Source organism: Canis aureus, chromosome 6, assembly GCF_053574225.1.
Source record: "Canis aureus isolate CA01 chromosome 6, VMU_Caureus_v.1.0, whole genome shotgun sequence".
Taxonomy (NCBI): domain Eukaryota; kingdom Metazoa; phylum Chordata; class Mammalia; order Carnivora; family Canidae; genus Canis; species Canis aureus.
In genome coordinates, this window is record NC_135616.1 from 26,200,936 (window position 1) to 26,213,207 (window position 12,272).

Genomic DNA, 12,272 nt, shown 5'->3' on the forward strand with positions numbered 1-12,272 from the left:
AGTATGTTGCATAGGCTAGAGGTGTACATTTGTGAGGCTTCCATATACCCACGTCATTGAGGCTGAAAGGGGAGCCTCTAACATTGAATGTTTGGGTAGAAAAGGAAGGATTTGCACCTGTGCAAGGAAGATGCCAGAAAGAAATGAGGGAATGGGGAATGGCACGTCAGGGAGGCAGAAGGAAATGGAACAGACTAGCCAACATGTCTAAATCTGTGGAGGAGTCCGGTAAAATAAGGTCTGAAAGAGCCCATTGGATTTCCAATTTAGGGGTCACCCAGTGGAATGATGGGACCCAGGGTGAGTTAGAGGAATTGGAGGAAGAGTTTAAGGTAGCATAAAAATCCAGTGTTGAAGCTATAAAATGAATGAGCTTATAAAAAAGAAACTAAGTTGACACACAGGTTTCTGGGAATACATACATTTAAGGAGCAGAGGAAAAAGAGGAAGCTGAGAAAAAAGATATCAACATCGGGAGAAAAACTAGGAAAATTCAGAATCAGAGAATGAACAGTAGGAAATTTCTAGAAAGAGGGATCACCTGCAATGCCAGAAATTAACTGTGGAGAGATCAAATAGGATGAAGCCTGAAAAGAGGCCAAAGGTACCTGACTCTTAGGAGGGGAGGAATGATCCTTGAGAGAACTGGTCTGTTAAAATGCTGAGTGCACATACCTGCTGGACTGCAGAGACTGGAGGAGGGCATGACCTCACAAATGGCTAGGTCATGCAGTAAGCGTAGATTCCACCTTCACCAAAGTCATCAGGTAACAAGTTGAGGAAGACTGTTTAGTTGTTATGGGGAGAAGCTGACAGCCTCAAGAGGTGAGATTGGAAAGAGCTGGTGTTGTTCTTGATCTGTTGTCGTTTGCTTTTAGGACAAGGCACAGTGAGCAAGTTGGTAAGAGGGGAGGAAGGTCCGTGGAGAAGAAATAATTGGTGATAGGGAAAAGGAGGGGAGATTTGTGGAGCAGGACCATTAAGCTGGAGGGAGAAAATGAAGTAAGTCAAGGGTGTTGATAAACATTCAGACAGGAAGAGGAATTTTTATTTTAACAAGTGCTGGGGAGAGGTTGGGTAAAAAGCCACAAGAAATTTGAGGAACAAAAATGTACGGCAGTTCAAACTGGCCTTCCAGTTTGGTCAGAAACTTCGACAGTGTAGTCAATGGGGGGAGAGAAAAGAAGAGTGGTGTGTTTTGTCCAATGCGGGGGGATTTGGTGGGCAGATGCGGTAGGGGAGGACATGGACGGGAGGGGAAACCCAGGGTAGCTGGCATTTCTCAACTTAGGGCCTTTTTCTTTAGCTGTTAATGATGTACAGATTCAACTCAGCTGCCACTCTTTTTATTCCCCAAGTTTTTTAGTAGTGAAATCAGACAGGCCGCAGAAATCCCCCTCCCCCCCCCCCCACAATCACAACATGTCCTTGTATTGGTACCACTGCCCATGGTGCTGCCTTGGCTTTGTTTTCTAGCAGTTCCCCCACTGGTCTTTCACAGAAGCCACAGAGAAGTATGTGCTCTTTTGATAGAATGTCCGTGAACCTGAACGAGAAACATATTTCTTCCAGAGCCTAAACTCTTGGGTGACAAAGCTCAGGAAACACGGTAAAGTCAACAGGTAATAAATAGGGTTTTTAATGTTGCAGAAGGCAGTAGTTCTTTTTTTTTTTTTTTTAAGATTTATTTATTTATTCAGAGAGAGAGAGAGAGGCAGAGACACAGGCAGAGGGAGAAGCAGGCTCCATGCAGGGAGCCCAATGCGGGACTCCATCCCGGTCTCCAGGATCACACCCTGAGCTGCAGGCGGCGCCAAACCGCTGCGCCACCAGGGCTGCCCAAGGCAGTAGTTCTTAAGACTCACGTTCCTCATACCTTGACCACGTTTACCTCATTGGTTTTCATGAGGGAGAAAGGATATTTTCAAAAGTCAAACCAGTCATACCCTTTTAAACAAAATAGGTTCTGTCTCTTCGACATTGTGGGATGGAAAAATTATACCGCAGAAAAAATTATAGCAAGGTATACATCACATGTAGAACATTGTTTTAAAAGTTGTATGTGGGGATCCCTGGATGGCGCAGCGGTTTAGCGCTTGCCTTTGGCCCAGGGCGCGATCCTAGAGACCCAGGATCAAATCCCACGTCGGGCTCCCGGTGCATGGAGCCTGCTTCTCCCTCTGCCTGTGTCTCTACCTCTCTCTTTCTCTCTGTGTGACTATCATAAATAAATAAAAATAAAAAAAAAAAAGTTGTATGTGATAGGTGAAAGGCTCCTATAAAGTAAGACCTCATTTATCTTGAGGTCATATATCCAACTCTTGGGAATACAGCCAAGAAAATGGAAGCCAAAATGTCTTCCAAGAGTCAAAATAGGTGTTATAAAATCTGTGATACAAAATGTGTAATTATAACAAACATGGAGATATGGTTTCTCAGCACATAACTTACTTAGGCAAGGAATACACTTATAGCAATAAAAAGGATAAGCATCAGTAAAAGAAGAGCCAAAAGACTTCAGAAAGCTTACTGAACACCCTGAATGCTTTATTATGGAATCAGGTAGGTCCATGCCTCTCTGTGTCCTTCAGTATCACTAGGACACCAGCCTGTATTAATTGATACACTCAGAGTTTCCTTCTAATTCTTAAGATTCTGTTTCATTTTCTATTGATAATCCTCTCCCCCATGAATTACTTACAGTCTCTAAAGTGGCCTCCCTGCCTCTGATCTGAAACCATCCAAGGCCATCCTCTTTATATACAAGACTGATTTTGTTCATCCAAAATTTAAGACAAAGTGCTTGATGCTGAGGTGTGAGGGTCAGCTCTCTGGGAGTTCTCAGATCTGTATCACAGTGATCTGACAGTGATGCCATATCAGTAACATTCAGCAGTAATTTCTGTTCCACCTCTAAGCCTTGTCATTTCTCAACCATCTGCATTAGTGGAAACTAGCAGTGGCTGTTACAATCAAAGCAGGAGATCGTCTTTATTTTTTTCCTTTGGCTTTGGAATACTTGACTGGTTTTACAGTGGATTTCTTTCTCCCCAATATTTCCTTAGGCTAATATTAAAATTAAGTTGCATGTCCTGACTATAACAAATATAAGAACAGTAAGTAGAAGCTCCAGAGCATCTTGTGGCAAAGGGCCCATATTAGAGTGGAAATATGATCATGGAATGGATTATCCACATGTTGATAATTAAATACTATCTAAATCGGAAAAAAAAAGTGTTTTCATCATACAGATGACTTCTGTAGCCATGCACCATGGGTTGTTTGCTTTTGTGTAAAATAGACGCATTCTGCTGCTACGAGAATGTGCTAGATTTTTCTGCCAATTCAATACAGACACAAAATGTCCTCCTGCAGATTCAGAGCAGCCGTAGAGCCCACTGGTGTCTTTCTGTAGTTGGGTGACTTACCTGGTCTAAAATGAGCTTCAGCATAAGCAGAGGCTGTCACATCAGGGTGACAATTAATTGGCAAGTCTTGTTCGATCTACCTTCTGACGAATCACATCTTGAATTGCTTTTGATCTACCAACAAGGAGCATGTATTAAAATACACATTTTCATAATGATAGATACCTTTTAAGTGCATATATCATTGTGAATCATGTTGTTTATCAGTTTATTGCAATGAGCCTTTTTGGCAACTCAAGATAGCTGGCAGGGGCCGGGGGGGAACCAGTCGTTAAGTGTGTGCACTTACTAAACTTAAAAGGAAATTTGAAGTTGCGGTTCCTATAGCAACCACAGCTTAGACACATTGCAAATTCACATATATTAATGTATTTAAATCAAATTCTCATATACAAATATAGTGTGATGGATTTAGAGTTGCTATGGAAATTGAGTGTGTGCTGTCTCTTTTCCTGAGGGACTTGAGTGTTCCAGCCTTAAAATGAGATCAATAGAAATATTGGAAAAGTGGCTTCAAAGAGGAAGCAACCTAAGTATAATAAAGGATTTGAACAATCATACTTAAATCCCTAAATGTAGATGTAAACAAATCCTGATGGTATTTTCCTAAACTATTGAATATGTGACTACTCAGTTATCTTTAATTTGGTTTCTCTAAGGCTGTTCATAGGATCTTAACAAGGTGACCAGGTTTATTGGTATTTGCTGACCAACTGTAATCTAAATAAACATTGCCTGTCACTTTCTCTGGAGAGAGAAGAGTTGCTTTTACTTTCCCAAAATGTTTGTTCTATTTTATGTTTTTAGGAGAAGCAGTGAAATGTAGCAGTTTATAGTTTTTTTGTCCTTGTTCTGATCTTGATTTTATGGCCCAAAATAGGGTGTCTGTTGGTACCATGTGTGCTTGAGAAGCATATGTATTCTGCAGTTGTTGGTTGTGGAGTGTTTTAGAAATATCAGATCAAGGTAGTGGATACTGTTACTCAGATCCTCTCTGTTTTTACTGATTTTTTTTTTTTTTGTCTAGTTCTAATAATTGGCTGTGAAAAGGGTGTTACACTGATGTGAAATTGTCTTCAGTTCCCTCAGTTTTCGTCTCCCGTATATTAGGCGCATACGTATTTATGATTAAGTCATTCCAAAGAATTGACCTTTGTATTTTATGCAGTGCCCCTCTCTATCTTTGTTAAAACTCTTAGTCTTGAAGTCTATTTTATCTGATACTAAACTCTACTTTCCTTATGCTTAACTGTTTGCATGGTATATCTTTCCCCATGATAAGTTAAATTTCTACCTCTCTGACTTTATATTTAAAGTGTGCCTCTTGTAAAAAGCATATAATTGGGCCTTGCATTTTTATTCATTTCATAATCTCTGGACATTGCAGTATCCAGTTCATTACGACTTAATGTAATTAACTGATCTGGCAGGATTTAGGTCTACCATATTATCATTTGTTTTCTGCTTGTCCCCTCTGTTTTATCTGTGTCTCTTTCCCCCACCCCCTTTTTTTTTAAAGTAGGCTCCATGCCTGGCATGGTCCCAGCACAAGGCCTGAGCTCACAGCTCTGAGATCGAGTCAGATGCTTAACCAACTGAGCTACCCAGGCACCCTTGTTTCTCTTTTCCTGTTGTCTTCTGGATCTTTTTATGATTATTATTTTTTCCAGTTTTATTATGAAATAATTCACATATATCACCATGTGAGTTTAAGGAGTACAGGATGATGGTTTGATTTACAGGTATTGTGAAACCACAATAGGTTCAGCCAACATCCATCTCCTCATATAGATACAATAAAAAGAAAACAAGTCTCTCCTTGTGATGAGAACTCTGAGGATCTACTCTCTTAACAACTTTCCTATAAATCAAACATCACTGTCAGCTGCAGTTATCATGTTGTGCATTATATCCCTAGTACTTACTTATAACTGGAAGTTTGTACCTTTCGGCCACCTTCTTGCATTTCACCTCACTGTGCTCTCTGCTTCTAGTCACCACGATGTGATTTCTTTTTGTTTGTTTGTTTGTTTGTTTGTTTTAAAGAGTTAACAGGTGAGATCATACAGTCTTTGTGTTTCTGTCTGACTTATTTCACTTAGCATAATGCCTTCAGGGTCTACCCATGTTGTTGCAAATGGAAGGATTTTGTTTTTTTATGGCTGAAAAATATTCCTGTGTGTCTGTGTGTCTATCCCACAATTTATCCATTTATCCATTGACAGACGTTTAGATTGTTTCAATGTCTCAGCTGTTGTAAGTAATGCTGCTGTGAACATGAGGATGCAAATACCTTTCTGAATCAAAGGAATTAGGGGTGCCCGGGTGGCTCAGCTGGTTATGTCTGACTCTTGATTTGGGCTCAGGTCATGATCTCAGGGTATTGAGATCTTGAGCCCCAACATCAGGCTCAATGCTCAGTGGGGAGTCTACTCTACTACATCTACTCAATGAAATGTTTTCATTTCCTTTGGATAAATACTCAGAACTGATGAGTCATCTAGCAGTTCTATGTTCAGTTTTTTGAGGATCCTCCTTACAGACTTTTGTAGTGGCTGCACCAATATGCAGCCCCACCAACAGTGCACAAGGGTGCCCTTTTCTCCACATCCTCATCAGCATTTGTTCTTTCTTATCTTTTTGGTGATAGCTGTTCTGATGGGAGTGAAGTGATACCTCATTGTGGTTTTAATTTACATTTCCCTAGTGAATGCTAATGTTGAGCATCTTCTCATCTACCTGTTGGCCTTTCATATATCTTTGAAAAAATGTCTGTTCAGGTCCTTTGTCCATTTTTTTTTAATTGAGGTGAGTTATTTGCTTTTTTTATTTTAAGATTTTATTTATTTATTCATGAGAGACACACACAGAGAGGCAGAGACATAGAGGGAGAAGCAGGCTCCCTGCAGAGAGCCCAGGATCATACCCTGAGCCAAAGACAGATGCTCAACCACTGAGCCACCCAGGTGCCCTGAGTGATTTGCTTTTTTGCTCTTGAATTGTAGGAGTTCTTTATGCATTTTGGATATTAATCTCTTGCCAGATACATGGTTCACAAATCTTTTTCCCGTGCTGTAAGTTGTCTTTTCACTTTGTTGTTGGTTTCTTTTGCTAAGCAGAAGTGTTTTCGTTTGATGTGGTCCCACTTGTTTGTTTATTTATTTATTTATTTTTGCTTGTGCTGTAGGTGCCATATCCATATTCTGGATTTTTAAAATATTGTACATTCCATCTTAATTTATTGCCTGGCAACCCTTGCTCCCAGTGTCCTCTGTTATAGTTGTCATATGTATTACATCCACATATATTATATACCCCACAAGGCAATGTTATAACTTGTTTTAAACTGGCTATTGTTCAGTTTAAACTGGCTTGAGCATTTCAAATATGCTTATTTTACACTGAAATGTGCTGTATGTTTAAAATGCATCCTGGATTTAGAAAACTAAGTGTGAAGAATGAAGAATATAAATATAAAACCTCTAAAAGTTTCATTGATTATATGTAGAAATTATAATCTGTATATATTGTATGTGTTTTGCACATATTAAAATTAATGTCTTTAAATTTTTAATAACATGATTAACATTACATTTCTATGAGGCAGTGGTGTTTTAAGCAAACGTGTATTTTAAAGAATCAAGAGAAAAAATAGAGGGTTTTTTTCTCCCCAACTTTTTACCATTTCCAGTCTTCTTCAGTCATTCCTAAAGATCCAAGTTCCCTACTGATTTCATTTCTCTTCATACTGAAGTACGTGCTTTATAGCATTTCTCATAGAGCAAGTCCCATGGCAACAAATTCTTTTAGCGTCCTTTTTCTGTAAGTGTCTTTATTTCACCTTCATTATTGAAATTTTTCTGTCAATAAAGAATTCCAGCTGATTATCCTTTCCTTATGAACTTTTAAAGATGTTGTTTCAGTGTCTGTGGCCTCCAAAGATAAGAAGTGCTTGCTCATTCTAATCATTCTTCCCCTGTTTGAATACATTGTTTTTCTCTGGGTGCAGTCAGGATTCTTTTTATCTTTGGTTTTCAGTAGTGTGACTGGGATGGGCCTAATGGCTCCCTTTGAATTTATCTTGTTTTCAAGTTCATTAAGCTATTTAAATCTGTAAACTTTGTCTTTTATCATATTTGGGAAGTTTGCAGCCATTATTTCAGACATTTTTTTCAGCTCCATTCTCTCTATCCTCTCCTTCTGGGACACCATTTATCCATATGTTAGAGCTGAAATTATCCCACAGCTTCCTGAGGCTCTGTTCACTTTTTTCCCCAGCATCTCTTCTCTTCGTTAGATTAGAGGTTTTCTAGTAATACATCTTCAGGTTTACCCTCTTTTTCCTCTGTCATCTCTCTTAAATTGAGCATTTTTAAAAGTTCAGTTATTGCATGTTTTCAGTTGTTAATTCACTTTTTTTCTGATACTGCCTACCTTTTGTTTATTATGAATGTACTTCACTAAGCATGGTTATGATAGCTGCTTAAAGTTCTTGTCTGCTAATTCCACCATCCCGACCACCTCACAATTGGCATCTGTTGATTTTATTTGAGAACGTGTCACATTTTCCTGGCTCTTCATATGTTGAGTAATTTGGGATTGTATCATAGACATTGTGATGCTTTATTTTGGACATTGCAGCCTTTCGTGTATTGCTTCAAAGAGTGTTGATGTTTTTGATTTAACAGGGGCTTAATTAGAGTCCAAGTAAAAGGTAATCAAGAAGTTGGATTTCACTCAAAGGGTCCTAACGTGGACCTTAGGCCTGTGCCTTCGTGCAGGACTTCTTTTCCTCATTACTGACAAAACATATGTCTTCACTTACCTTTTAAGAAAAGTTTGCCCTTTAAAAAAAAAAAAGATTTTATTTATTTATTCATGAGAGACACAGAGAGAGAGAGAGAGGCAGAGACATAGGTAGAGGGAGAAGCAGGCTCCCCTGTGATCCCAGGATCACACCCTGAGCCAAAAGCAGAGTTCAACCACTGAGCCATCCAGGCATCCCAAAAGTTTGCCCTTTAAACACAAACATTGCTCTCACCCCAAAGCCATTATTTATTCCAAAAAAATGCATTTTCCTGTGTCTACTCTTTAGACCAGACCAGTCCATGATGGCATTTGGCTTCTCAAAGGCATAGGGGAAACACAGGCATCTTTCTTGTCCCTTCTTGATCTCTCTCTATCAAGATGAGTCATGCCTATTCTTGCACCTCCCCGGTGTGTTTCTGCTATTAACTGTCCTCACAGTCCCCTGTCATCTAACCACATACCTGCTCACTTCTTCAAGGATCATATGTTCATTTTAAGAGATCATGTAATATCAACTCAAAACAAGGAATAGGTGCATTTTTACCAGTCTCATAATTAGCAAGAATCATCTTATTACATGAACACTGTATCTTTTGCTCCATCGCTGGCTGGGTCAGCATTGCATTCCCTTGGCCTCCTGCTAGTAAGAAAGCATCCATCCCATCACTAAGCTGCATTCCAGGTATGGCTGCTCATGGGAAAGATAAGGGTATTGGTGGTTTTGTTCCTCCAGTTATACATCTGTCTTATGTAAGATATATAAATGATGCACCACTGGGCAGAGGGATACATTTCTCCTCAAAGAATAATTAAAGCTGCATTTCTCAACCTGGAATGAGAAAACCACAGCATACGATATGAGCAATCTGCCTTGTCAGGACACTGACTGTCTATGAGTTTGGAATATTGAGGGCACAGAGAGGAACAGAGACATGAAGAATTCAGGAGCTTCAGATCAAAATGTTCTGGGAGTATCTAAGGACGAAATCGAGAACCTTCTTCCTAGGAACAATTATGCATTTTTTATTGCCATCCCAATGTGTTTGTTTACGAGACAGCATCTTTGACAGGTGATTTACTAATGCTATTTACCACCTTTAGTTATTTTGGCTCTTTGAAATCAAAATATGACATAGTTTTCCATAAAACTAGAATTTTTGAAGGCTTAGAGATCAGAACCTACAACCATTACCCCTGTTTTTGAGGTGGAGAATCCGAGGCACAGAGAGGTTAAGTAACTTGCCAGAATCACACACTAGAAATAGAGGATCCAAAGTTTGCTGGACACTGTGATTCCAGAGCCGACACTCTTGAACCATTATATTGCCTCTGGAATATCATGGATGTGGTCTTATTTTATGTTATCTCCTCCTCACACTATACTGAGCCACAGTAAATTTTCACAAACCAAATTCAAATTGCATAGCATATGGAGGACATAAAAGGCTGTGTAGTGTCATAAAGGCTTGAAACAGAGCACATGCTGTTTGATTTGAATGACATTCGTTTTTTAAAATAGCAATTTTTAAAGTTTAAAAACATTCTTATTCATCCTTGCGACAGGCTCTCGGTGAGAGTTGCTAGACCTCATATAAATTCATAAATGCAGGAAGCGTTGAGCCATTTATTCCAGGCCTCTTCTCAGCCCCGGAGCAGAAATGTGTATGAAGTCTGGAATATTGAGCCCTAGATTAGTGGGATGACTAATCTCTGATTTCTTGATCCTTTGGTTCAAATCATTCTCTGAATAGATAATCTGGGTGACTTCAAAGGGAAGAGCAATAAGCCCCTCAGACAAAACTGGCATAATATGTCTTGGCATGCCATACTCTGTTTCCTCCCACAAGACTTTGCAGAAGAAGACCGAAGGCCTCCATTGTTATCTACCTGCAGCTGGAAAGCAGACCAACCTAGTCCTTTTGTAAACAGCTGAGTCCTTTCATACCTAGCACGTGTTATTTTTACTGCTTCCTAGGTTGTTGAAATATTACTTGGTTTTGCACTAAACCCCACATGTTACTCTGATCATCCTTTTTCTCTCTAAAGGAATAATAAGTTGGTGTTTGGCTTCTTAACCTCACAATAAAACTTGTGAGGCCTCAAGAGGCCATGACTTAGCATTTATTTTCAGTTTCCATAAACAATATCACAGATCACCCATACACCCATTTTTCTTTTTTACTGGTGCCATTCTTTGTCACTCAAGTATGTTGGGCAGGAATAGAAAACAGTTCTGACTTGGATGAACTTTCTAGACTCCCTTTGAATTGGGTGAACTAAACTATCAACCAGTTCTGTCTTGTTCAATCATTTTTCTCCATTGCAAGACACAGTGAAGGTTCTTATTTAGAATTTGTTGAATTGATGTAGATTGAATCTCTGCATGTCAATTTGGATTCAGGAAGACGCAGTCCTTAAGCTGATATATAGCTATTTTTGATAACCATCACCTGAGGGAAGCCTCTTGTACTAGAGCCTAGGAAATTGCATCGTGCACTACACAGCAGCTCAGAAAAAAAATTCCTTAAACAGCACTTCCTATTTATTGGACCCGTTGCTGGTTTTGGGAAAGCCTTACTTGAGTTCTCATTCAGTCTCTCAACATGCATTTAAGGCTCTGGAGATAACACCGTCATTCAGGGAAGTAACAGCCTTGTGATGAAACCTGGCAATAAATAGACAACAGCACTAAAGTGAGGTGCATTCTATCAGGGTGTGCCGGAAGACCACCTGAGCTGGTTTTGTGTATTCTAGAAATAGAAAAGCTTCTTGGGAAAAGTGAGATTTGACTAAGACTTAATGAGTAGAAATTAGCCAGGTCATGGGTATGGACAGGGGCACTGCAAGCAGAAAGAGTAGCATGTTGCCATCAACAGAGAATATGCTATATTCAGTGAAATGATGTGTGTGTTGTTCCCCGTGAATGTTGAGAGTAAGACTGCAGAGCTGAGCCATGCCCCTGTATGAGTTGAGAGGTGGTATTTATGTTGTGTTGCTGCAAAACAGCCGCTACAAACTTAGCAGCTTAAAACAACACATCTTGTGAAGTCCAGTTTCTGCTTATCTGTGTTCTCTGCTTTAAGATCCCACCAGGCAGCCATCCAGGTATCTGCTGAGGCTGTGGTCTAATCAGAGGCTTCACTGGGGAGGGCTCCCTTGGGTTGTGACTGTTTCTTTGAGGCTGCAGAACTGAAGCTTTGGTTTCTTGCTGGCAGCTACTCTCAGTTCCCAGAGGCCACCTGCATTCCCTGCCACGTGGGCTTTTCCCAAATGTGTGCTTACTACATGGCGACTTGCTTCTTCAAAGCCAGTAGGAGGATTCTCTCTAACACATATGCTCACCAAACAGAGTTCTGTAGAGTACCATAATCACAAGGGGGACCTCCCATCACCTTTGCCATATTCTTTTAGAAGCAAGACAGGTCCCACCCACACTTGAGGCGAAGGGATTATACAGAGATGGGATACCATCAGGCCAGGATCCCTGGGGGGAGGCAGTCATCTTAGGTTCTGTTGGTCACAGAGGTTACACTTTAAAGGGGGTAGTTGGGAGTCATTACAAAGTTTTTAGTACAAGTTTGCTCTTTGGTATAGAGAAACCATGAAGAGTATAGAGTTATAATCCAGAAGACTAGCTAAGAAGCTGTTACAACAAATCATTCAGGAGAGGATGTTGGCCTAAAACAAAGGTCATGGGACACGTGGGCTATGGAGACTTCAAGGAGATATAGTCAATAAAAGTTGAAGATTGGATATGAGAAGAGGAGAAGGGAAGCCAAGGATAAGGGATGCACACGTTGCTGGCGTAATGGTTGGTTGGTGGAAGCAGAGAGTCTGGTGCAGGAGAGGAGAGGACTCAGGTGGAGCTCAGCTCTGGTTCAGTGAGACTGAGCGCCAGCTGCTCTGTGGCCTCAGACCACAGCTCGCTCTCTGCAAGGGAATCTGGGTAAGATGGTATTCATGGAGCACAGCTGACTTGCCACCATCAGAAAAACAACTTCAAACACTGGTCTTGACAATAGAGGCAGTCGGACT

General features: G+C 40.2%; 1 protein-coding gene and 1 long non-coding RNA gene across 8 annotated transcripts in view; one reads left to right on the plus strand and one right to left on the minus strand.

The window, feature by feature from the left end:
• The window catches only part of LOC144315627 (uncharacterized), a 40,663-nt gene extending 40,009 nt beyond the window's left edge, over positions 1 to 654 (minus strand). The window contains exon 1 of the long non-coding RNA XR_013381362.1: positions 609 to 654. This is a non-coding gene — a long non-coding RNA (uncharacterized LOC144315627). The remainder of the gene's footprint in view (positions 1 to 608) is intronic.
• The window catches only part of MAPRE2 (microtubule associated protein RP/EB family member 2), a 159,959-nt gene that overhangs the window by 128,308 nt on the left and 19,379 nt on the right, over positions 1 to 12,272 (plus strand). The window lies entirely within an intron of this gene.